This window comes from Mus caroli, unplaced genomic scaffold (assembly GCF_978045245.1).
Source record: "Mus caroli unplaced genomic scaffold, Mus_caroli_1 scaffold_1, whole genome shotgun sequence".
Taxonomy (NCBI): domain Eukaryota; kingdom Metazoa; phylum Chordata; class Mammalia; order Rodentia; family Muridae; genus Mus; species Mus caroli.
The window spans coordinates 93,483,749-93,510,372 of record NW_028227256.1 but is presented as its reverse complement, the minus strand read 5'-3'; positions in this window follow the sequence as shown (position 1 = coordinate 93,510,372).

The window sequence follows — 26,624 nt, the reverse complement described above, 5'->3', positions numbered from 1 at the left end:
TAATCCCAAAAGCAAATTTCTAGGTCAAAGCAGGAGTTTGTTCAGTCCCTTTCTCTTGAGCTTTGTCCCTCACATAAACCTCAAGACACTTAGTTTACTGAGAAGATGTGGGGAGGCCAGAAGAGGGCTGGAGTCAGTTATGATTTTAAATGTGTACAGTTGAAATTGTGGGTCATTAGCCACCAGGAAAGAGTGAAGTTAGTCTTGTTTTTCTTCATGAATAGGTGCATATGTACAATGTACTCTTTAGGTTCAAATACATAGTTGCTTATTGAATATTGTTCCTTTATTACTGTTGTAATTTCAGTTCACTGAAAAGTATGCATAGAATGCCATGCCAAATAAAACTAAGGTTATAAATTATAGACATGTGTACTCTTGGGAAAATTTTTGCAAATTTTATATAAAATATTTGAGTCTTAGAAGAAATATGTAATGCACTTTTTCACATTGTAATGAAAATCTTAGCTGCCTCTGCAAATCTGAGTTATAGCCTGTCGTAGAGTTTCCATTGCTGTAAAGAGACACCATGACCAAGGCAAGATATTCAGTTGGGGCTGGCTCACAGGTTCAAAGGTTAAGTCCATTATCATCACAGCAGGAAGCATGGCAGCATCCAGGCAGACATGACACTGAAGAAAGAGCGGAGAGTTCTACATCTTGTTCCACAAGCAACCAGGAGAAGCCTGGTATCCTCAGGAAGTTAGGTGCAAGCTCTCATCCACAATGGATGTGGTCTGAGCATAGGAGACCTCCAAAGCCCATCCCCCACAGTGACACACTTCCTCCAACAAGGCCACCTGTCCTTACATTATCTCTCCCTATGGGGCAAGCATATTCAAACCACCACATAGCCTTATAATGTATTTACTGGAAATGGTGATTATAATATTTATATGATCACAGATTTTAATACCCCTTCCAAATAGTACTGTGTACTATTTGATTATGGGTCTTCCAACCTTACTGACAAGGCCATTTAAAATTTTTTCTTTTCTTGTCCTTATTTTGATAGATATTTGTGTCTGACATAGACTGAGTTTATTAAAATATAATGTTGCTCTGTTAGGAATAAATATGGTATGTTATCACTCTACAGATAATTTTGATAGCTCCATAAGGAGGCCACCCACCATAAAGCAACACCTTCTTCTCTACCAAATACACATATTGTCTCACACACATAAAAAGGGCATCTCTCCTAGTTACCAAGAAACTGACACTGAGGTGGAATTGTAGGAAGAATTTCTCTCTCATCATGGCAATGAGTAAACTTGGAGGTGTTTCTGGAATATTAATTTAAAGGGATTAATTTTTACTCAGAAACAATGTTTACTTGGTTAGATATGATTGAGATTCTATTACACCATATTTGATGATTATATGAGTTTGATTGTAGAGCACTAGGAAAAAGAGACTATTATAACATATGGAGTTTTATTCTTTTGGTTTTCAGATTCATATAAAATTACTTTTATATCAGAATGTAGCCTGTGAAGTGTGAAATAACACCATACTGGCAAATAACCACTCTCTTGATGAGACTTTGCATTTATTTGTCATTTTTAAATGGACAGATTTTCCTAATCCTCAGACTATCCAGTGCTTACTAACCCTTGATGACAGAAATACACTGTTCATCCATTTAGATGAGTGAGCACCTTCCATAAATCACAAAGCCACACCCTCATGTGTTTGTGTTCTAGTGGGTTATGATTCAAAGCAGGTCAGGTACAATTATTTCTAACTTTGTAAAATAATATTGTGCCTTCAGGCATACAATTAGAAACTGATGGCTATTGTTTTGATGATATCAACATGTCCTATCCATTGACATGTGATATTTGATTTTTTATATAATCATATACTAATCTGTTTCCTTATAAATCTAGACACAAATTAGTTAATTTATTATAAACTCCAGCCAAACTCTTTTGGTTTCTGACATGTAAAGCACATACCCACACAGTTTCATGCACACACATCTAAAAATAGGTGTAAATACCTATTAGAAAAGAAAAGGGAAGCACTATTTGATATGTTACACTTTTAAATGTAAGTGTATTTTGATTCATTTATAAATATCATTTTCTCATTCAGCATTATCTTGTCTGCAGAAATATGTAGAAATCAAGCGATTTCTCAGATATATTTGGTGCTCTGTAGAAACACAATACATATAGAAGCCAGATAGACTACATATGAAGCAGGACATAGATTAAGAAAACTTCTCATAAAACCAAAGACTAAGAAGAACCAGAAAGCTTTGATCTCTATAACATGGCAAAACAAAACAAAACAAAACAAAACCAAAAAAAGTGCAAACAAAAACAAATAACACAGGAACTGTTATGGTTTGTACATGCTTGGCCTAGGGAGTGGAACCATTTGGAGATGTGGACTTGTTGGAGTAGGTGTAGCCGTGTTAGAGAAACTGTATCACTGTGGGCATGGGCTTTAAGACCCTCTTCCTGGCTGCCTGGAGGCAAGTCTTCTCCTAGTAGACTGCTGATGAAGATGCAGAACTCTCGGCTCCTCCTGTACCATGCCTGCCTAGATCTTGCCATGCTCCTTCCTTGATGATAATGGTCTGAAACTCTGAACCTGTGAGCCAGTCCCAATTAAATGTTATTCTTATAAGAGCTGTTTATATGCCCCAGTACAGGGGAATGCCAGGACCAAGAAGTGGGAAGTCGGAGTGGGTGGGTAGGAGAGCTGGGGGCGGGGGGGGGGGGGAGATAGGAGACTTTCAGGATAGCATTTGAAATGTAAATGAAGAAAATATCTAACAAAAATTGAAAAAAATTGGAAAAAAAAGAGTTGTCATGGTGTTTGTTCACAGCAGTAAAACCCTAACTAAAACAGAAGTTGGTACCAGGGATTAGGGGATTGCTGTGATAGGTCTGACCATGCTTTTGTTTGGAAGAATGTAGATGTAAGGACTTGGGGCAGTGGAATGCTTGAAGTAGGGCTTAGAGGGCCATCCTAGTAGGACTATGGAAGACTTACTTGCTGAGGGTGATTAAACTGTGAACGCCTGGCTCTAGAGGCTTCAGAAAAGAAGGATTTTAATATGTGGCCAAGACAGTACTCTTGTGATATTTTGGTGAGGAATGTGCCTGCTTTTTGCCTTTGTCTGAAGAATCTGCCTGAGGCTAAAGAGATTTATATTAATTGCTTTGACAAAGAGAGTCTCAAAAAATCCCAACAGAAACTTTGTTTTCTGGCTAAGCCTCATGAAAATCATTTTTGAACAAACATGGCAAGCTTAGAAAGGAAAAATATAAAATGGTTCAAGTACTTAAGGGGCACCAGGAAGTGAAATGGAGCTGAATCCTGTGTTCAAGGAAATGAACAGATTAAGGGAGTGGAAACTTTGTTGCAAGATTCCTCCAGCTAAGCTTATTGTTTATGCATTTGCCATTGAACACGAAATATTTATATTAGGTGTTATTACTGCTTGGTTGGTGTTTTACTTGGACTTTTAGTATGACATGAACTACAATCTAGAAATGAAGACACAAGATTTTGTTCTGGATCTTGAAGCATAGTGGCCATGAAAAGATTCAGCTCCATCAAAGTTGTACACTCCTTTAATTCCAGGAGACAAAAGCAAGCAGATCTGTGAGTTCAAGGCCAGCCTGGTACAGAGAAATTTCTAAGTAGAGAAAAGTTTAAGTCCAGGCTTGGTGGACCACACCTTTAACTCCAGCATTTAGGAGACAGGTATGTCAATCTCTGAGTTTAAGATCAATCTAAAGGACAAGTTCCAGGACAGCCAATCTTAGGCAGTGACAAAGTTGGAAAACAGAAAGCTGCTGATAATGTGAACAAGGAGGCCAAGTTTCAGCTCCAGCAAGCAGCAGAACTCAGCAGCTTCAATCATGTGGCTCTAGTTTTAGAGTCAAAAATAAAAGTGATTACTGGGAAATTGATGTTGGTTACATGGAGCTATGAAATTAGTGGTAATTGATACACCAACATTTCTAAGGTAAAATCTTCTGGAAAGTATCCTCTGAGAGCAGAAAGAAGCTGTGCTCTCAATAGCCAAGGTGTACCTCATGCTTCAGCTGGACTTGGTGATGTGTAATAATTAGCCAGGTGGTACTGGTTTTGAAGGTATGAAGTGGTCATGGAGAGCAGCTGAGACTTGGTACTGTGAGAGGCCAGGGAAGGCTATTGGTGAACGTGCAGCCTCAGTTCCAGTTGATGGCTCAGGATTGAAGGGGCCATGCAAAGAAATTGAGGCTTGGCACCATGAGGAGAGCCTATGAAAGGATATTGGTAAAGTCTAGTTGCAGCAGAAGACCCCAGTGATTTGGAGATTCCAGAAACATGGGATGATCATTAAGAAGAACAGTCGCAGAGGAGTGGAATCAATGAGAGCCTAGAGTGATATAGAGGGCAGAGCTAAAGATGTGACCCAAGCCCTTTGGAGGAACCCAGAAGATCATGTTTGGATATGATTTCTTTGGGGGTTGAAATGAAAACAGAAGAAATCTTAATTGAGTCATTAGAGTATAAGAAACAAACAGAGCTTGCCTGACCCTTAATACCCTTTCATTCTCTTACGCAGATGGCCATAGGCTCCTGAGTGCCTAATCTTGTTTTGGTTTGTTGCTTGCTTGTTTGCTTGTTTTATGTAAGGCACTGTCCTAGGCATCAAGGAAAGAGGAATAATTAAAATTGACAAATTTTCTATCCTCAGGGTAGTTTATTCATGTCTTTTGCTTCTAATTCTGTCACACATGGCCTACGTCTGCAGGCATGAGTGACAAGTGTTAACATGTCAAATGATTATTGGCACCTTGAGTTAAAATGACAGATGTGGGGCTGGAGAGATGGCTCAGCTGTTAAGAGCACTGACTGCTCTTCTAGAGGTGCTGAGTTCAATTCCCAGCAACCACATGATGGCTCACAGTCATCTGTAATGGGATCTGATGCCCTTTTCTGGTGTGTCTTAAGACAGCTACAGTATACTCACATAAAATAAATAAATAGGTATTTTGTTCCCTATTCTAAGGAGGAATGAAGTATTCAGCCATTGGTCTTCCTTCTTGATTTTCTTGTGTTTTGCAAATTGTATCTTGAGTGTTCTATGTTTCTGGGTTAATATCCACTTATCAGTGAGTACATATCTAATGACTTCTTTTGTGAATGGGTTACCTCACCCAGGATGATATCCTCCAGATACACCCATTTGTCCAAGAATTTCATAAATTCATTATTTTTAATAGCTGAGTAGTATTCCATTGTGGAAATGTAGCACATTTTCTGTATCCATTCTTCTGTTGAGGGACATCTGGGTTCTTTCCAGCTTCTGGCTATTATAAATAAGGCTGCTATGAACATAGTGGAGAATGTGCTCTTATTACCAGTTGGAACTTCTTCTGGGTATATGCCCAGGAGAGGTATTGCTGGATCTTCCGGTAGTATTATGTTCAATTTTCTGAAGAACCGCCAGACTGATTTCCAGAGTGGTTGTACAAGCTTGCAATCCCACCAGCAATGGAGGAGTGTCCCTCTTTCTCCACATTCTCGCCAGCATCTGCCGTCATCTGAAATTTTGATCTTAGCCATTCTGACTGAAAGGAATTACAGAGAAAAAGTTTGGAGCTAAGACAAAAGGATTGGCTACCCAGAGACTACCCCACCCAGGGATCCATTCTATAATCAGCCACCAACCTCAGACACTATTGCCAGCAAGATTTTGCTGAAGGGACCCTGGTATAGCTGTCTCCTATAAGGCTATGCCAGTGCCTAGCAAATACAGAAGTGGATACTCACAGGCATCTATAAGATGGAACACAGTCCCCCAATGGAGAAGCTAGAGAAAGCACCCAAGGAGCTGAAGGGGTCTGCAACCCTATAGGTGGAACAACAATATGAACTAACCAGTACCCTCTGAGCTCATGTCTCTAGCTGCATATGTAGCAGAAGATGGCCTATTTGGCCATCACTGGGAAGAGAGGCCCCTTGGTATTGCAAACTTTATATGCCCCAGTACAGGGGAATGCCAGGTCCAAGAAGCAGGAGTGGGTGGGTAGGGGAGCAGGGCTGGGGGAGGGTATAGGGAACTTTCGGGATAACATTTGAAATGTATATAAAGAAAATGTCTAATAAAAATATGAAAAATAATAAATAAATCTTTAAGTGAAATGAAAGAAAATAAAATGAGAGATGTAAGTGAGGTGAAACCAGGGTCAATGCTGTTACAGTAGGTGGAAGGGCCCTCCGTTTCTAAGGAAGTGCAGTGTAGTGTTCTCTAGGAGTTTCAAGTTCAAATAACCAGTGTCAAGAGCGCTCTGAGGGACAGCAAGGACTTTCAGCACTCAGATTCTATGATGTCACTCTGATTTACAGCTGTGACTTTCTCCACTTAAGGAGGACATTCAGAAATGCTTTTATGATTATAACTTAAATGGCCTTTATTTCACTGGATATACAATGAACTACAAATTGTTTCCTACTGACATTTTAATGAGATGGCTGGCCATGCTTGCTTTTCCTTACAATGGTAATTTGTCATAAGTCATAAGTATGACCCATCCGAAAAGTGGTTAATGACTTTTAAATATAAATATCTTGCCAACAGTTGGTGATTAAAAGCTCTATTAGTGATTATTAAGCATGATCATTATGCTTTCTGCGGCAAATAACTTTTAAAAGGGAAGTAATTTCTAAATACACAGACAGCTTGACTATAGCTATACCTAGGTTAGCTCCCTCTGTCCTAATAGTTGATAAAAGTCTTTGATGTGTGTGAATATTCACAAACAGAATTAATACAGCTTCTATTCCTTCCTCATGAGTTTCTCCTGGAGTGAAACCATCATTTTTCCAGAGTTTTTTATAAAACTGAAAAATAGAGAGTGTCCTGTATACAGAAATTTTCTCCTATCAAACATATCACTAGGAATCTGTGATCCACCAATATCTGAAAAACTGAATGTTTATTGCTGGGTTTGATGGTATGTCCCTTTAATTCTAGCACTCGAGAGACTGAGTCAGGCAAATCTCTATGAATTATAGAATAGCATCTTCTATATGAGTTTAGGGCATTTCCTGTTTAGCAGTGTTTGCCTGTAGTTCTTTAAGGACTTCTACATGTTTAGCAGTGTTCTCCTGTAATTTCTTGAGGGGTTTTTGTGAGTACATAGTGAGACCCTGTCAAAAAAAGAAAGAAAAATCAAGAAAGCAAAAAAGCAAGAAAGAAAGCATGCAAGCATGCAGGCAAGCAAGAAAGCAAGCAAGAAAGAAAAAGAGAGGAGGGATGAAGGAAGGAAGAAAGGAGGAAAGAAATTCAAAGTAAAATAAACAAGCAAACAAACAAACAAACAAACAAACCCAGAATCTTTAAAAATTACCACCATCATTATAAGTGAGCCAGTCTTTATGTGTAACCTACTGCTGTATAGTTCTCAATCTAAAGAGTTCCATCTTGCATTTGGAGAAAAATTAATGTAGTACAAGCCAGAACCTACAAAGACTATCCAGTGAGTCATGAAAACCCTTAGGTATAGTATAGGCTCTCCATCATTACCATTCTCCTGTTCTTATGGAATGGAATCTGGGAGAACATCTGACTTAGCACAGGTGTCAGAATATACTGTTGCATGTACACTAGTTACTTTTCTATTACTGTAATAAAATATTATGACTAAATGGACTTAAGAAAGGTTTTATTTTGGCTTATAGTTCCATGAACCCAGAGTCTATAATAACTGAGAATAACTGCCATACTAGCAAGAGCACAAAGCTGACCTTATCACAATTCTTCAACACACAAGAAACAGAAAAAGAAAAGAAAACGGAATAAGGCTATAAATCCCCCAGTTACATACTTCTTCCAGCAAGGTCCCACCTCCTAATTGTTCAGAACCTCTTTAAACAGTATCAACAATGGGGAACCAAATATTTAAAATACCTGAGCTTATGGACCACATTTCATTCCTCATTCAAAAACACCACAATGTGGATCATCTCTTCTGTATTTATTGCCATAAGACAACAATAGTCTTCTTCTGACTGTCTCTTCCTGTACCATCAATTTGACATGTACATATATATGCATATACACATATACACACATATATAGCATACATATTTCGAATTTCTATTATTATATTAGAAATTTATACAACTGTTTTGTACCTTTTACACCATTGGATACCTTATAAGTCAGAATTTTCAGTAAAGCATGGTGTGAAATGTAGTATTATTAAAAAATAAAATTTAAAATGCAGTCACCCCAGTCTACTTGACAGTATTTAATGCTCCAGTTAGGAAGGAAAAATTTTCAATATAGGTATTGAAAGTCACATTTATAGCCTGAAAGCTACAAATCACTTGACTGAATAAATATAATGAGAAAAATGAAGGCATACAAACATTTGTTGATCTTTTTTTGATACCTGAAGAAGATAATGGTAACTTTAATCATAAATTTGTGAATATTGTTCATAAATAATATGGTTAACACAGATTGGAAGAACAAATCATGTCATAAACCGCTTCTGAAAAAAATATTAAGATTAGCATCAGGATACATGGCTACAATCATCCACCCCTCCTCACTCCAGATCCTCTGGTTTGGCACCTCCCTGTTTGTCCATCTTTGCTGGGAATCCTTCATTAGTTACTGTTAGTCCATCTTTCTTTCCCTGCAACTGCTTCTAGAATAATTATCTAGTGAGATGAAGTCAACTTTGTTGTAGTGCTGATTTCAAATGATAAGCATTTGAATACTATACACGTATCAGAACCTTTTATGGGATAATTTTATTGTTTACTTTTAAATCATCATTTGTTTATTATATGTATGTTGTGTGTGGGGGGAGTAGGGTGTTGCATCTGTTTTCATGTGTAAATCCTGAGGCAATATATCAATGTGAAGTGTCTGCATCTCTTGTTTTTTATTTATTTTTATTTATTTTATTTTATTTTGTTTTGTTTTATTTTATTTATTGAGGTAGATTTTCTCAGGAAACTTGGATACCAATGATTTGGCAACACCACCTGACCAGCAAGCTTTGAAACCTTGCTCATTCCTTAACACCCACTGCTAGTGCTAGTTTTGTATGTGTATGTAGTTGTGTCTGGCTTCTTATGTATCACGCATTGCTAGCTGATACATCCATATAACATACAAGGTATTCTTTCCACAGGTTCCTTCAAAGAATAATATAAAAATAAATTCTCCCCAAAGACCTATCTAGATGGATGACAATAGTATTTTTTTTAAACTTCAATTCTGCAAGTTTTCACACATTGCGATATGAGTATTTGTTGATTTAAAAATAATATCAACCAATATAACATCCAGAGGTTTATACATATATAAAAATTCACCATTATATCCTATATACACAATCATTATTTATAAAGTAAACTCAATTACAAACAAGAATCTAAAATGGCTGTTCTTATAGTCTAAAACGACTTTCAACTATTTTATGTATTATAATAAGAATTTCCAAATAAATACATAATTTTGTTTTGTGTAAATTGTATTCTATTTCTTTCCCAAAATAAATAACGATAGTGTATGACATAGAAGTACATTTCCCAATAGTAGACACATTTTAAAAGAGTATATTAATATGAAAATACATTGAGAACTATAAGTCATAGAAGTCTTACTAATTATGGGCTACTAATTTAGAAGTATGTATGATACACATAAAAATGAAACTGGGAGGTTTATGAAATTGGTAACTGAGATATAGTATGAAGACCAGGTAAAATTGCTCACAAGACCTATTTATAAATAGCATTTGACCAAAAAGAGAGAAATAGAATACATGAAAGAAAATCTGAATCTGTTCAAGCATGGTAGAAGTCCCTAGAAATCTATCCAAGACTTGGGCTCCAGATCACTATGTGACACCCAAGCTAGGCAGACTGAGAATCTCAGGAGAGCTTCTGCAGTATAGGAAAAAAAAAAAAAAATGATTGGGGGGAAAAAAAAAAAAACAACAGCAGCAATAAAAAACAAGCCATGGACCTCTCTATGCACTGCCCCCTAGCAGTGGCGAGCATTATAGCACAACAATAAGTTGTGATAATGGTTAGGGCAGCAACAAATGGCATATTCCTCCAGAAAATGAAGAGAGAAATCTAGATGATTGTTGAGGGCTGGATTGTTCAAATGAGGTTTCGCTGAGGCCCAGGTATATGGAGAAGAAACGTAGCTTATTCTCAAAACTAAAAAAATAAAAGTAAACTCTAAGGAGGTAGAGATGGGACCTTCTTAATACTCAGCTTTTCCCTGGCAATCTAGAAGATTTTAGTAACGGACCTATTTGACTTCTACTAAGCAACCATTAAAGAGGCCTCAGGAATACAAAAGTGAAATATAGCATAGACATGAATTTCCTGAACTTCAAATGTACTGTGAAGTTATACGCAGATCTAGTCATGAAGTGTTACTTCTCAGAGAGTATCTTCAAAGATTTACTTACTTCAAAGTCAGGACATCTTTTAAAGACTCCACATCCCTTTCTCACACCAACAATGAGGACAGTAACTCTCCACATAATTTTCCCGTAAAGGAAAATTGTAAACTAAATCCAAATCATAGTAGAAATATACTGGAGGTATGATCAACACAAGCAGCATATTGAAATTTTATGAGGAAGTTTAATATGGTCTTTAGCAATAAAAACATAAAAATAGTCATAAGTAAGGAACTGAAGTAGAGCAAAATAACCAAAAAAGTAACTATCAGTAAAAGAGAAACTACACCTACTAAAAAAATAGAGAACCAAGAGTTTCTCAAGTTGGAATGAAAAGGTCAGCACAGGAACTTTGAGAAGGTCATGGAACACTGCCCCGCCCCCCCTCCCCCAAGGGAGAGGCTAATTAACAGTCCTCAGACCACAGCAGGGGAACAGACCTGCAGGTGGGAAGTCCCTGCCCCCATTCCCTAAAAACCAATCAGTTTAAAAGTCACACTGTTCTGCCAATCACTTTGTGCCTAATGGTGGTGGCCCTGAGAACTGTATAAAGGCTCTCTGGAGAAGCTGTACGTGGTCGCTTTCTCCCTATGTGTATGGTGACCCCAGCATGCTGGATTACATAAAATTCCTCTTGCTTTTGCATCGATTCCACATTGTTCACTCAGGGGTCTCTGGTAAGTTAAGGCTCTCCAGAGTCTTATATTTGGTGCATTGGTCGGGAATCTGACACGCTGGAGCAGTGAATCAGAGGTCTTGAGCGGGTACCTTTTTTTTTTTTTTCTGTCTGTCTTTGTGTTTGTCAAAGTCTGAGTCTGTAAGCCTGTCTGAACTTTCAGGTTGCTTGCAAGCATCTGGGAGGGTCAGAGAGCCTATGTTGTCAGGTGCAGTTAGATTCGGTGAGCAGATGGGTGAGCAGATGTGCCTTAAAGTGGCCCTGAAGGACACTCCAGCCCCCTCCTCCCCCCAGGGAGCCAGGAAGGCCCCTTCTGGAAACAGCAAAACAAGATAATATCTATGAGAACCGAGTCTTGCTTTAACCTGATTTATCAGGCTCCTGCCTATGGCAGGGGGTCCTGGTTTGATTAGGAGCAGCTGTTCTGCATCCCTGGAAGGGACAAGCTGTCTGTAACTGGACCCATGAAGGGGCAAACTGTGTGTTAACTGTCTTTCTCTGTGTTCTTGGACCTGAAGGCCTGCCCATGGCAGGGTTGGTTTGTCCGTGTTTGTTGGTATCCCGTTCTGTGTTCTTGGACTTAGACTGATGACATTTTGTGGACATTGTACAGACTGAAAGACAAGTCTCTGCTTCTCCGAATGACCGACCATCGGAGTAGGATGGCCACCTATAGCGACCTTTGACTTGGAGGTGATCAAATCAGTAGAAGAGAGTCTTTAGGCCAAGGATCCCTCGGGCACCCGGACCAAGCACCCTATATAGTTACCTGGAAGAATCTAGTGGAAGGCCCCCTCTGCCCCAAAATAGATAAAGACTTTCTTTCCCAAGACCCACTTCACAGGTTCTGGCCTTCAGGAAGAAAGAAACCTGAGAAGAAGCGGATCCTCAACAGTGCTCCAAGACCCTCCTCACCCATCCATATCTCACTACCCTTACCCTCATGGCACAGCCAGTGCTAGTACTGGTTCCAGGATCCTCAGACCAAACAGGACTAGGGAGAAGCAGGAGGAGACCTGAGAGCCACCTCCCCTGATACCATGGTAGCTCCGTGGACATATATGCCTCTCGAAAGGGCAACCAGGGTATGCAATATTGGCCCTTCTCATTGGCCAGCTTGTAAAATCTCCCCTCCCCCAACCTCCCCCACCTTTTTTCCAAGGGGCTGGTTAATCTCTTTGAGACTGTTTTATTTATAATGCAGGAAGCCAGAAGCCAGAATGAATATCCCCTCAGACATGGGGACACTATCAATTGATTGGCCAGGCTGTTGTAGACATTGGACTTTCCCTGACTAGATCTGACTAGGACTTTAATATGACAAAAGTAAGGGGCAACTACAGCTCCACCGCCAGACTCCACTGGCAGGTCTCAAGGGTTCATGACATCCCACAAATTTGACCAAAGTACATAAGGTTAAGCAGAGACCAGATGAATTGCCCACAGGCTTTCTAGAGCAGCTCATAGAGGCACTCCACCAATGTACACCTGATGACCCCAGCAGCAAAGAGCATAAAACTACTGTGACAATGGCTTTTCTAGACCAGGCTAGTAGAGATAGCAGGAAAAAGCTTCACAGGCAAGAAAGATAGGATAAGCCTTTGAGAGATTTACTGCAGGTTGCTGAGAAAGTATATAATTACAGAGAGACAGAGAAAGAGAAGGAGCAGAGAAAGAGAAAGAAAGAAAAGTAACAGGGAAGGAGTCTCCAGAGAGTCTGGGCTACAGTACTTAGGGAAAACAGAGACGAGAGATTCCAACCAAGGGGTGACAGAAAATCCCTTGAAAAGGACCAGTGCGCATACTGCAAGGAGAGAGGTCACTCTGGACCCAAGAGTGTCCTAACAAACAGAAGCTGGGAGCAAGACATCCCAGGCCTTGGGAAAAGTGCTTCCAAAAGACAAAGGTCTTAGCCCTGGATAAAGACAATGATTAGGGAAGACGGGGTTCAGACTTCCTCCCCAAACCCAGGGTAACTCTGAGAGTAGAGGAGAAACCCAGTCAATTCTTGGTGGAAACAGGGGCTCAGCACTCGGTCCTCCATGCCAATGGCCCCATTTCCAAGAAAAGAGTTTGAGCCCAAGAAGCCTCTGGCAACAAAATGTATTCATGGACTACCCGAAGAACAGTGGACCTAGGGATGGGCCAGATATCCCTACACTCTGTTAGGGCGAGACACTCTCCAAAATGGAGGCCTAGATATACTTCCTGCCTGACAGGCCACAGCTAACCTGCAGAGAGCCGAGGCTACCTGGTTTACAGACAGGAGCAGTTTTCTCCATGAAGGTCACAGATGAGCAGGTGCTGCTATGGAGGATGGCACAAATGTCATCTGGGCAGAACCTCTACCCCCTGGCATGTCCATGCAGAAAGTAGAGCTAATTGCCCTCACCAAGGCCTTGGAACTTGGAGCCAGCAAGAAAATCAACATCCATTTGGATAGCAGGTATGCCTTTGCCACAGCCCACGTCCACAGGACTATATGCCAAGAGAGAGGACTACTCACATCAGAGGAAACAAACAGGAAATCTGGGACCTCTTGGATGCCTTAATGAAGCCAGCAACTATGAGTATTATTCACTGCCCAGCACATCAGAAGAGAAGAGACTCAGTGGCCCAGGACAATTACCAGACAGATCAAGTGGCTCTGCAGGAGCCTATCCTGGCTATGGGCCTGTAAGAAACACCTGCAGGGAAATGAAACTGGACTAAGGGATGGTTTCACTTAAAATATACAGAAGAAGAAAGGAGTCAGTTTGCTAGCCACCATACCAATTATTATTCAAAGAAGGAAAGACAATGGCACACACAAGAAGGGAGATCTATACTCCCCAGAATGTAAGCAAAAGACTTTCTAGGCCAAATGCACAGATGGACTCATTTAGGGAATAAAAAGCTTGTCCCAGCAGTTAAGGGACCTAATGTATATGTAATAGACCTCAGATTCTGGGCCAGAGAGATAGAACAGTGTAAGGTATGCCAGCAAGAGAATGCTTATGCAGCCAAGAGTAAACAGAGCAAAAGACCTAGGGGAAGAACAACCTGGAGTATATTGAGAGGTCAATTTTACAGAAGTTAAGCCAGGAAAATATGATTACAAATACTTTCTAGTGTTTACAGATGTTTTCTCTGGATGGGTTGAGGCATTCCCCACCAAGCAGGGAACAGCTACCATTGTAACTAATAAGATATTAGAGGAAATTTTTCCCGAGATTCAGAGTGCTCAAGGTAATTGGATCAGACAGTGGTCCTGCTTTTGTCTCTTAAGGTAAGTCGGTGATTGGCAGAGATATTGGGGCTTAATTGGAAGCTCCATTGGGCATACCATCCCCATAGCTCAGGGCAGGTAGCGAAAAAGAACAAAACCCTACAAGAGACCTTAACTAAATTGACCTTGGAGCCTGGGTCAGGCTTGGTGGTGTCCCTCCTATTGGTCCTGTTCTGATCCCTACCATTTTAACCTGACCCCTTTTGAGGTCCTGTTTGTTACCCCAACTTCCATGGTGTGCACTGGGCCCTCCCAGGAGGTATCCCACAACATGAGATTTGGCCCCAAACTGTCTGCCTTAAATGCTCCATGGATGCCAGAGACCCCTCACCACTTCCAGACTGATGACTGGATCTAATCAGCACAGTTGCTTGAACCCAGATAGAAGGAACCCTTCCTGATGCTGATAGCCACTCTCACAGGCCTCAAGGTGAATGGTGCTGCGGCCTAGGTGCACACCTCCCATGTGAAACCTGCAGAGGCTCCGCTCCCTGGAGACCCCTGCTGGATGGTACAGAAGATGGACAATCTGCTCAAGCTCAAGATCACTCAACCTCAATCATGACTGCCTGGTGGTACCTTTAGATTCTGGTTCCTTTCCCCATCCTGTGTGCCCGTCCACCAAACCTGTTACAGCACTCACTGTCTCCCTTCTGATGGGGTTGGAGGTGGCTGGGGCAGCCACCAGGACCTCCACTCTGGTCTTACAAGGGGAAATTTATGACAGTCAGAGGGCAGCCATTGATTAAATGCAGAGAGAATAGGAACTTCCATCAGTCACCTTCAAGAATCACTGACTTCATTATGAGAAGTAGTACTGCAGAATAAGAGGGCTATGTGCTGCCTTAGCTGAGGAGTGTTGCTTTTTTATAGACCATTCCAGGGTTGCTAACCCTGTTAGGACCCCTAATTGTTCTCCAGCTATGGTTGAATTTTAGCCTCCACGTTTTGGACCACTTGGTCACTGTTGTTAAGGAACACATAGGTACAGTAAGTACTACTAATGATTTTAAAGTTGAGATATAAAGAACTAGATACAGAAGACCAGGAGTATGAGCTATCAGAATACCAACAATACCTCCAGGATTGAAGCATGCACCAAGAAAAGGGGGGAATGAAAACAGTCAGCACAGGAACTTTGGAAAGGTCATGGAACACTTGCCCCTCTGGAAAGGAGAGGCTGTTAACATTTCTCAGACCTCAGTGAAGGAGGGGGGAGAACCCACCTGTGGGTGGGTACAAACAAGGGAAGTCTCTGCCACCACATTCCCTAAAGACCAATCAGTTTTAAAAGTCACACTGTTCGGCCAATCACATTGTGCCTAATGGTGGTGGCCCTGAGAACTATATAAAGGCTTGCTGGATGGGCTGTGCGTGATCAGTCTCTCCACATGTGTATGGTGACCCCAGCATGCTGGATTAAATACAATTCCTCTTGTTTACTCAGGGATCTTCAGTAAGTTAAGGCTTGCCAGAGCCTTACAGGAAAGCAGTATAACTGTCAAAGAAAATTAACTTAAAAGTTGAGCAGTAAGTGTATCTGGGCTAACAGAAACTATGCTAATAAGCATGAGAGACATTAACATATTAAATCTTAAGAGGACAAATATGAAAGAACAAATAGAAACCAAGACAAACACTATGTAGGTGAAGACAGGAGGCTCAGCAGTTCCATACCATCCCCACATCTTCCATCACACACTCATGATACTCTGAGAAGATTCCTAGTCTTTAGATTAGTAACTACATTGTCTCATATGTAGTTTTCAGACAGCACAGCCTTTGTTTAGAATAGAGGGCATTGCAAAGTTTGAAATTCTATAGTGCAGAAAAGCAGTGACTCCAGATACTTTAAACAAGAGCTGCAGTAAGATAGAAGCTAAATGAAAATTTGATGACCAATTCAAGAATTTTTAAATTAGTTACTTATTATCCAGAGTTGAATTGAGATGAAAAGTGATCTAACTGGAAAGGGTAAGGCAGAGCCATAATGAGCCAGAAATCAAGCACAGGGCTCCCGTAGTATCAGTCTCTATAAACATTTGTGAACAGTGTCTATTTATGTTTTAAAAATCAGTAAATATGAAAAGATTATTCTGTGATTTATTGTGATGACTTAGTCAGTCTGTATTCCAACTAACCCAACAATTGTCAGCTGTGAACGGGAAGTCCAAGAATCTAATAGTTGCTTGGTCCCACTAGGCTAGTTGTTTTATCTAGTCTTCTATAGAAGTAGGTTCCAAAATATGTGCTGGTAAGTAAGTGCAAACAGGCAAAGAAAAAAGATCTTTCTTCTTCCAAGTTACTTCTCCAGGAGAAGGTGTGACCCATATTAGAGGTGTGTATCACCACACCTGGATCTGGAACTTGCTTTGTCCCAGGTTGACCTTGAACTAAGAGAACTCCTTGCCTCAGTCTCCAGGGATTAAAGGCATCTGCTTGCCTAGGTCTAAGCTTTTCATGGCCACTATGCCTCAAGAACTTCATGCCAAGATCCAAGTCAGAAGCTTGTGTCTTCCAACCTCAAGATTTGGATCACAGGTGAGTTCTCCAATTCTGGATTGTAGTTCATTCCAGATATAGTCAAGTTGACAATAAGGAATAGCCATTACATGTTCCTTCTCTAATTGTGGAATGTTATCCTCTTTCCCAGCCTCCCAGCATTGGGGGTGGGTGCACATGGAGATGTGAGGGAGAAAAGGGACAACTCTCTACCCAGCCAGATCCACAGGTGATAATCAATTGGGAGAATTATGTCACAGGCACATCACCCTCACATCCTCCTTGGGCATTCCTAATCACAGACCATTGAACAGGTAAAGCTTTAGTGTGGATACTGCCATTGTGAGCTATTATGGAAAGCACCCAGTTATTGATTTATAAATGCAAACATGAAGGGGTAAGCAACCAGCAGTGTCTATCATAATTATATCTTCCTTTTTCAAACATGGTCACATAAGAGGATCATGAGGTCATGCAGGAAAAACTGAGAAGAAAAAATACTTGTTTAATAGAAAATGTGTGGTGAGGGGAAAGAAATTATTTTGTTAATAATTGTCATATTAGACTCCGTACAGGTGTCTGCCCGGACCGGGAGGGCTTTGCCTGAGCATCTGTGGGAGACATCTTTGATCCCGGACTCCACCGAGAATACTCTGCACAGGTGAGTGTGTGGACTACAGAAGTTAACAGCTTCTGAGACAGGCAGGAGCCACAGAGCTTCTGAGACAGTCCTCTTTTTGGGCTCCAGACATCCAGGCACCTTCTCCTGCCAGGGGATAGGTGTCCTCCCGGCCCGGGAGAGCTTGGCCTTGAAAGACCCCCGGAGGGCAGACACTCACTCAAGCCTTGGGACAGCCGCGCACCCAAGAAGACACTGAGACCGAACTTAAGATGTAGAGAGTAAGATTTAATACAGCAGCAACAAGAAAGCACATAAAAAGCACATAAACCAGAGCTCTGGGGTCGAAACTCATACACCCAGCATGGTGTAGAGGAGAATCGACGCCCGGCCCAAATTTTTACAGGCTTTTATAGGAAAAAGCCAGGGGAAAAGTACAAGTTTTACGTCACCAAGGGGTCGTGTCCTATATTTTGGCAATGCACCCGATCTATTGGAATATTCTGGGGTAGTACCAGGAGGCCCTTATCTCAAAAAATGTTCTTGGAACAGTCCTCAGTTAGGAGGGGTAGGACTAGGTTTGTTCCAGGAGACCCTTATCTAAAAAATGTTCCTGGAACAGTTTTCAATTGGGAGGGGGTCTGACTCTGGGGTGAAGAGTTCAGGTGTGTTCCGGGAACAATCTCCAGATGGGAGGGGTAGGAGGACTCTGAGTTGAAGAGTTCAGGTGTCCAGTAATTTTCCTCTTTCATTCCCCACTCCTTCTAGTAAATAGCTCTAATCTTAGAGCGAGTTTTCGGCCTCTTGGAGGACCCGATATTGTTGCATTTATTCTTTTTCTAACATGGGAACAAAAACAGAACAAGAAGGATTAGTAAACAGAACTAGGCAGAGGTCCTTTTAGCGAGGCTTGAGGGTCTGGGCATGATGTAGGCGCACGTAGATCAGATCTCTGGCTGGAACTGGTGAGATGTCCTTGGGGTACCCAGCTCGTTCACTGTAGCCAGTTGTGACCAGACTTTTTTCTGTACCACCTGCAAGCCTTTTAACTTAACATACAGATCATTATTATAACAACATAGGTTTAAACACATTTAAGACAGTGATGGGCATAGGAGTCTCATAAAGGATCTTAAAAAGAGTAAAACTGAATCAAGAGGGAGTATTTCTAGTACGTTTAAATAGGGCATAGGGAAGGAACACCAAGTCTGTGCCAGTCTCCACGATTAATTTTGTCAAGGTCTGTCTTAGAGTTTTAAACTAATTTTTTATCTGTCCTGAGCTCTGAGGTCTGTACACACAATGTAATTTTTATTTGACCTCTAAATACTTGGCCACACCCTGACTTACCTGGGCAACAAAGGCAGGGCCATTATCTGACACTATTGCTTTTGGCACTCTGAACCTTGGAAAAAAAAATTTTTTTTAATAATCTTCTTGATGACTATGTGAGCAGTCTCATTTATCCATTTTGAGAACGTTTTTTTTTTTTTTTTTTTTTTTTTTTTTTTTTTTTTTTTTAGTAAAGTCTATTTTCCAGTTGATTATTGCTCTTTGGGATGCCTGTTTGGCGGTTAGATCTGCCATTTGATTTCTTTTGTTCACAGCATCTTAGGTCTTTTTCTGCAGATGTCAACAGCTTTCTTTGTCTGTATATTGTTCCATACAGTGGCAAAAGCATACCTGCTGTCAGTGTAGAATTTTTTTTTTGTCATTTATAAAGCTTGTATCAAAACCACAAATTCAGCTTTCTGGGCTGAAGTCCCTTCTGGAAGACCACTCGCCCAAATTACCTGTTTTCCATCTGCCACTGCCGCTCCTGCTTTTCTTCTTTTCTCCACTACAAAGCTGCTACCATCTGTGTACCAGGCAGGCACACCTGGCCCAGGCTGATCAGTCAGATCCCTCCTCGTTCCAGTTTCTTCAGCCAGGACATCAGCACATTGATGTACAGGAGTGGAGTCATCTGCCAAGGAGCAGCAAACTCTGGTAGCGGGTATAGTCACATGCTGACCCAGAGTAAGCTTGTCAGCGTCTTTAACAAGCAGGGCTACTGCAGCAATGGCTTTCAGGCAGGAAGGCCAACCGCTGGCGACTGGGTCAAGCTTTTTAGATAGGTAGGCCACTGGCCACTTTCAGGGCCCCAGAGTCTGAGTTTGCCGGTGAGGGCTCTGGCAGGGGCCTGCCTTTTTCTACCATGATTGTTACCTCTTGAGCTGCCTGCTTTGCTGCTGCATCAGCCATCTGGTTCCCTCAGGCCACAGGATCCTGTCCTTTTTGGTGGCCCGGACAATGGATAATAGCCACTTTTTTTTGGCATATGTATAGCCTCTAGGAAGGCCAGAATTTTTTCTTTGTTTTTAATGTCTCTACCTGCTGAGGTAAGTAGCCCCCTCTGTTGGTAGATGGCCCCATGGATATGGGCTGTAGCGAAAGCATAGCGGCTGTCAGTGTAAATGTTGATCGCCTTACCTTCAGCCAACCGCAGGGCTTGGATTAGTGCCAGGAGTTCAGCCTTCTGAGCCGAAGTTCCTTCTGCCAGAATGTCAGAGCAGTGATGAGTAGGTGAAGACTCAGCAGGTTAGCAGGGGAAGCGAAGGTCACTTGTTCAGTCAACAAAAAGCTCTGATAATGTGTCCATCAGTCAGGGGAACGATTGGATCATGTGCCAAGGTTTTGTCTCAGAGTCAATTTATCTGCGTCTTTGACCAGAAGCCACTATGTGCAGACAAGCAGGCCATCTTTTACAAGTATGCCACCGGTCTTTTCTAGGGTCCCAATCTCTGAGTAAGAACCTCTTTGGCAATACCTTTGTTCTCAGTCACATCTAGGAGTCCCAAAGTTGGGGACAACATTAGGGCAGTCTCAATAGCATCTAAGGCCATTCAAGGTTGTTCTTTATTTTTTATACGAAGAGCTGTTTATTTTTTTGATTCAGCAAAACCTGGAATCCACAGTCTGCAAAGGCCCGCAGTGTCCAGGAACCTTTTAAACTTGCTTTGCATTGGTCAGTGGAGGAATATGAAACACAGTCTCTTTTTAGCTGCTTCAACAGGTAGGCCACTGGTCTCTTTTAAGGACTCAGCTTCTGTGTTAGCACCCCTTCTGCTATCTCTTTACTTTTAGCCACGAGCAGATGAAGGGTTTGGTCATGAGGGGGGCTCCTCTTCTTTTTGTTAGGACAGTCTCTCACCCAGTGCTCTTCTTTTTTTTTTTTTTTTTAACAGTAAACACTCTGATCTTTAGCCAAAAGCTTTCTTTTGTTGCCAGGTACTAAGTTTTCTAGTTTCCCTGACTTTTGTGGCCAGCATTTTATTTCTCTTATCTTTTTTAAAAAAAATTTCTGGCTCCCTATTTTTTACAGATCATTTCTAAGTGCTAGTATTATTAGCAAGTGTCACTTTGCTAGGTTCTAGTCTTTGTCATTTATCTATCTTTGCTCCTGTTTCCTAACTGTAATGGAGATCTCATATAATGTCTCTCTCTATATATATATATATTTTTTTTTGTTTCTCTTCCTTATCTTTGCTTACTTTGAATGTTATCTAATTATTACATTTATATTTTGTTACTTAACTTTTTTCATAGTTCGACTACCCTGGTTTATCTTTCTGTCTCACAGCACATCTCTGATTCTGACTCTGGTCTCTGTCTTTGTCAGTCTCATTTTACTGGTTCCTCTTTTAAATATTTTTCATTTAGAGTATCTCTTCTCACTGTTAACTTATCTTTTCTGAGTCTGCTGAAGCTTTGCTCTCAGCTCTTTTTTGCAGACCTCTATCCTTCTCTTAACTTCTGTAACTTTTTATTACCTTGGTCAGATTGTTGGGGCACTTTCTAGTCCCACAGAGACGAGACCCTCATCAGAGCCTGGCAGTTAGACTCGCAGGTGCTCCTTACCTTGGACAGAAGAAGCCCTAAGTGGGTAGATGTCTCCCTTACTGGAGCTTAGAACAGACTCACTGCCAGCAGCTCAGGGCGGTGCCTGAGAAGAGAAAACACACGGGGCAGAGAAGGGAGTGCAGCTCTCACATCTGGCTGCACCAGACCACTGATATTTCAAAATGAACGCAATTTTTTCTGTTAACAAGAGACAGGATACAGGGGACAGGGGAATGAGAAGCAACCAGGGAACCTTGTGGCGACCTCAGAACAGACGTGGCGACCCGCTGAATTTAAGCATATTAGTCAGCGGAGGAAAAGAAACTAACCAGGATTCTCTCAGTAATGGCGAGTGAACAGGGAAGAGCCCAGCGCCGAATCTCCGCCGCGCACCGCGGCGCGGGAAATGTGGCGTAAACTCCTGGGAGTGGCAAACAAACACTGGCAGGGAGGGGGGAAGGTGGCAGAGGCAGCAATTTAACCACTTGATAGACACCCGGTGCTCTCTGTACTGTCTTTCCGCATGGCTTGGAGGCGGCGGCAGGGAGGGAGCGAACAGCCAGGCAGGCACAAGGGAGTGCGGGTTGACTCTGGGGGGAGCCAAAGGAGGGACGGCGGCTGTAGTCGGCCCCTCCCCAGCTGTGGCAGGCTTTATGGCCACTCTAGGGCTCCAGGTGGGACCGGCAGGCCGCCGCACTCGCCATTAGCATCTCGCAACTCGCTCACGGGGCACAGACAGCCTCTGCTGCTGCTGTGCCTGCAGAACTCAGAACCTCAGCGCCACTGCTGCTATCAAAGCCCTAACTGCGCCGCCAAAGCCGGAAATTTTTAGCCCAGCTCTGCATCTCAGAGCTCTTTTGAGCAGCCCGGGGCTCCCCAGCCGAGTGCGGATCGTGCGCCGCCTTTGTCCGCCGGTGGCAGCTGGTCTCGCGGCCGTCGCCCCGCGATGGCCCCGCAGCAAGGCCGGCCGGCGCTGCCCGCCCGCTGCGAGCCGCCGGTACCGCCTCGCCGAGAGCGCGGTGGGTAGGACCGGCCTGGTGGTTTTTTTTTTTTAATGTCTTAACGTCAGTCTAAGTCTACAGTCGACAAAGGGTTAACACACACACACACACACACACACACACACACACACACGCAGTCTGTCAGGTGGCCACAAACAAGCACACTCGTCTACGCCTGGACTTACACAACCAGCCAAACGCTATTTTCTGACGGGGTCGGATTCTACACCGACTCCTTAGTAGACACAACAAGAGCGGACACGAGACTGAGACAAAAAAGAAACCAAAAACAGCGGCGACTTCGCGTCGCCCACAGGCAACTTACAGAATCAGATGGCCTCTCCAAGGCCGGCCAATTTAGACCTTCTACCAAAGTGATGGTCTCTTGGCCTTCAGAGGGGTCCACTAGGCGTCCCCAGTCCTCCCCTTGTCTTCCTGGGGCGTCCCCCAGGGCGAGCGGACGGTGGACACCGGACACGTCTATCCCTATCCACTCCTCACTCTCTCCCGGAGCGCGGTCTCAGGTGCTCGTACTGAGCACAGAGCGTCGCGCAAAACCGAAACTGCGATCGCACCAGATACAGAATGGCCTACCTGGCCTCCAGAAACAGAACACAGACACCAGACCAAGTCAAAACAGATAATCTTACCTCTGAGTGGGTCCAGGACTTCTGGGTGGTCGCGCTGATTCCCGGCCAATGCACCAAATGAAAGACCCCCGGAGGGCAGACACTCACTCAAGCCTCGGGACAGCCGCGCACCCAAGAAGACACTGAGACCGAACTTAAGATGTAGAGAGTAAGATTTAATACAGCAGCAACAAGAAAGCACATAAAAAGCATATAAACCAGAGCTCTGGGGTCGAAACTCATACACCCAGCATGGTGTAGAGGAGAATCGACGCCCGGCCCAAATTTTTACAGGCTTTTATAGGAAAAAGCCAGGGGAAAAGTACAAGTTTTACGTCACCAAGGGGTCGTGTCCTATATTTTGGCAATGTACCCGATCTATTGGAATATTCTGGGGTAGTACCAGGAGGCCCTTATCTCAAAAAATGTTCTTGGAACAGTCCTCAGTTAGGAGGGGTAGGACTAGGTTTGTTCCAGGAGACCCTTATCTAAAAAATGTTCCTGGAACAGTTTTCAATTGGGAGGGGGTCTGACTCTGGGGTGAAGAGTTCAGGTGTGTTCCGGGAACAATCTCCAGATGGGAGGGGTAGGAGGACTCTGAGTTGAAGAGTTCAGGTGTCCAGTAATTTTCCTCTTTCAGCCTGAGCATCTGCGGGAGACATCTTGGCTCCCAGACTCCACTGAGACTAGTCTGCATAGGTAGGAGTGTGGACTACAGAAGCTAACAGCTTCTGGGACAGGTCCTGTTTCGGGCCTTCATCTTCTGCCAGGAGGCAAGTCTGAACACCAGATATCTGTGCACCTTCACTGAAAGAGGAGAGCCTGCCTGCAGAGAGTGCTCTGACCACTGAAACTCAGGAGAGAGTTAGTCTCCCTGGTCTGCTGGTAGAGAATAACAGAATCACAAGAGGAACAAGCTCTAACCAGAGACAACTATAACAACTGAATCCAGAGTTTACCAAATGGCGAAAGGCAGACGTAAGAATCTTACTAACAAAACCCAAGACCACTCACCATCATCAGAACCCAGTACTCCGACCTCAGCCAGTCCAGAGCACCCCAACACACCTGAAAACCTAGACCCGGATTTGAAGGCATATCTCATGATGATGGTAGAAGACATCAAGAAGGTCTTTAATAACTCACTTAAAGAAATACAGGAGAACACAGCTAAAGAGTTGCAAGTCCTTATAGAAAAACAGGAAAACACATCCAAACAGATGATGGAAATGAACAAAACCATACAAGATCTAAAAATGGAAGTAGACACAATAAAAAAAAAAAAACCCAAAGTGAGGCAACACTAGAGATAGAAACCCTAGGAAAGAAATCTGGAACCACAGATGTGAGCATCAGCAACAGAGTATAAGAGATGGAAGAGAGATTCCATAGAGAACATCTGCACAACAATCAAAGAAAATACAAAATGCAAAAAGATCCTAACTCAAAACATCCAGGAAATCCAGGACACAATGAGAAGACCAAACCTACAGATAATAGGAGTAGATGAGAATGAAGATTTTCAAATCAAAGGGCCAGCAAATATCTTCAACAAAATTATAGAAGAAAACTTCCCAAACCTAAAGAAAGAGATGCCCATGAACATACAAGAAGCCTACAGAACTCCAAATAGACTGGACCAGAAAAGAAATTCCTCCCAAAACATAATAATCAGAACAAAAAATGGACTAAATAAAGATAGAATATTAAAAGCAATAAGAGAAAAAGGTCAAGTAACATATAAAGGCAAGCCTATCAGAATTACACCAGATTTTACACCAGAGACTATGAAAGCCAGAAGTGCCTGGACAGATGTTATACAGACACTAAGAGAACACAAATTCCAGCCCAGGCTACTATATCCAGCCAAACTTTCAATTACTGTAGATGGAGAAACCAAAGTATTCCATGACAGAACCAAATTCACACATTATCTTTCCACGAATCCAGCCCTTCAAAGGATAATAACAGAAAAAAAAAAAAAAAAAAAAAACAATACAAGGACAGAAACCAAGTCCTAGAAAAAACAAGAAAGTAATCCTTCAACAAACCTAAAAGAATACAGCCAGAAGAACAGAATGCCAACGTTAACAACAAAAATAATAGGAAGCAACAATTACTTTTCCTTAATATCTCTTAATATCAATGGACTCAACTCCCCAATAAAAAGACATAGACTAACAGACTGCCTACACAAACAGGAGCCAACATTCTTCTGCTTACAGGAAACTCATCCCAGGGAAAAAGACAGACACTACCTCAGAATGAAAGGCTAGAAAACAATTTTCCAAGCAAATGGTCTGAAGAAACAAGCTGGAATAGCCATTCTAATATCTGAAAAATTAACTTCCAACCAAAAGTCATCAAAAAAGACAAGGAGGGGCACTTCATACTCATCAAAGTTAAAACTTTCCAAGATGAACTCTAAATTCGGAATATCTATGCTCAAAATACAAGGGCAGCAACATTCATTAAAGATACTTTAGTAAAGCTCAAAGCACACATTGCACCTCACTCAATAATAGTGGGAGACTTCAACACACCACTTTAATCAATGGACAGATCATGGAAACAGAAACTAAACAGGGACACAGTGAAACTAACAGAAGTTATGAAACAAATGGATCTAACAGATATCTACAGAACATTTTATCCTAAAACAAAAGGATATACCTTCTTCTCAGCACCTCATGATACCTTCTCCAAAACTGACAACATAATTGGTCACAAAAGAAGCCTCAACAGATATAAAAATATTGAAATTGTCCCATGCATCCTATCAGATCACCATGGATTAAGGCTGATCTTCAATAACAAAATAAATAATAGAAAGCCAACATTCACGTGGAAACTGAACAACACTCTTTTCAATGATAACTTGGTCAAGGAAGGAATAAAGAAAGAAATTAAGGTCTTTTTAGAGTTTAATGAAAATGAAGCCACAACATACCCAAACTTATGCGACACAAGGAAAGCATTTCTAAGAGGAAAACTCATAGCTCTGAGTGCCTCCAAAAAGAAACTAGAGAGAGCATACACTAGCAGCTTGACAACACACCTAAAAGCTCTAGAACAAAAGGCAGCAAATTCACCCAAGAGGAGTAGACAGCAGGAAATAATCAAACTCAGGGGTGAAATCAACCAAGTGGAAACAAGAAGAACTATTCAAAGAATCAACCAATCAAGGAGCTGGTTCTTTGAGAAAATCAACAAGATAGATAAACCCATAGCCAGACACACTAGAGGGCACAGGGAAAGCATCCTAATTAACAAAATCAGAAATGAAACGGGAGACATAACAACAGATCCTGAAGAAATCCAAAACACCATCAGATCCTTCTACAAAAGGCTATACTCAACAAAACTGGAAATCCTGGATGAAATGGACAAGTTTCTAGACAGATACCAGATACCAAAGTTAAATCAAGATCAGGTTAATGATCTAAACATTCCTATATCCCCTAAAGAAATAGAAGCACTCATTAATAGTCTCCAAACCAAAAAAAGCCCAGAACCAGATGGGTTTAGTGCAGAGTTCTATCAGACCTTCAAAGAAGATCTAATCCCAGTTCTTCACAAACTATTCTACA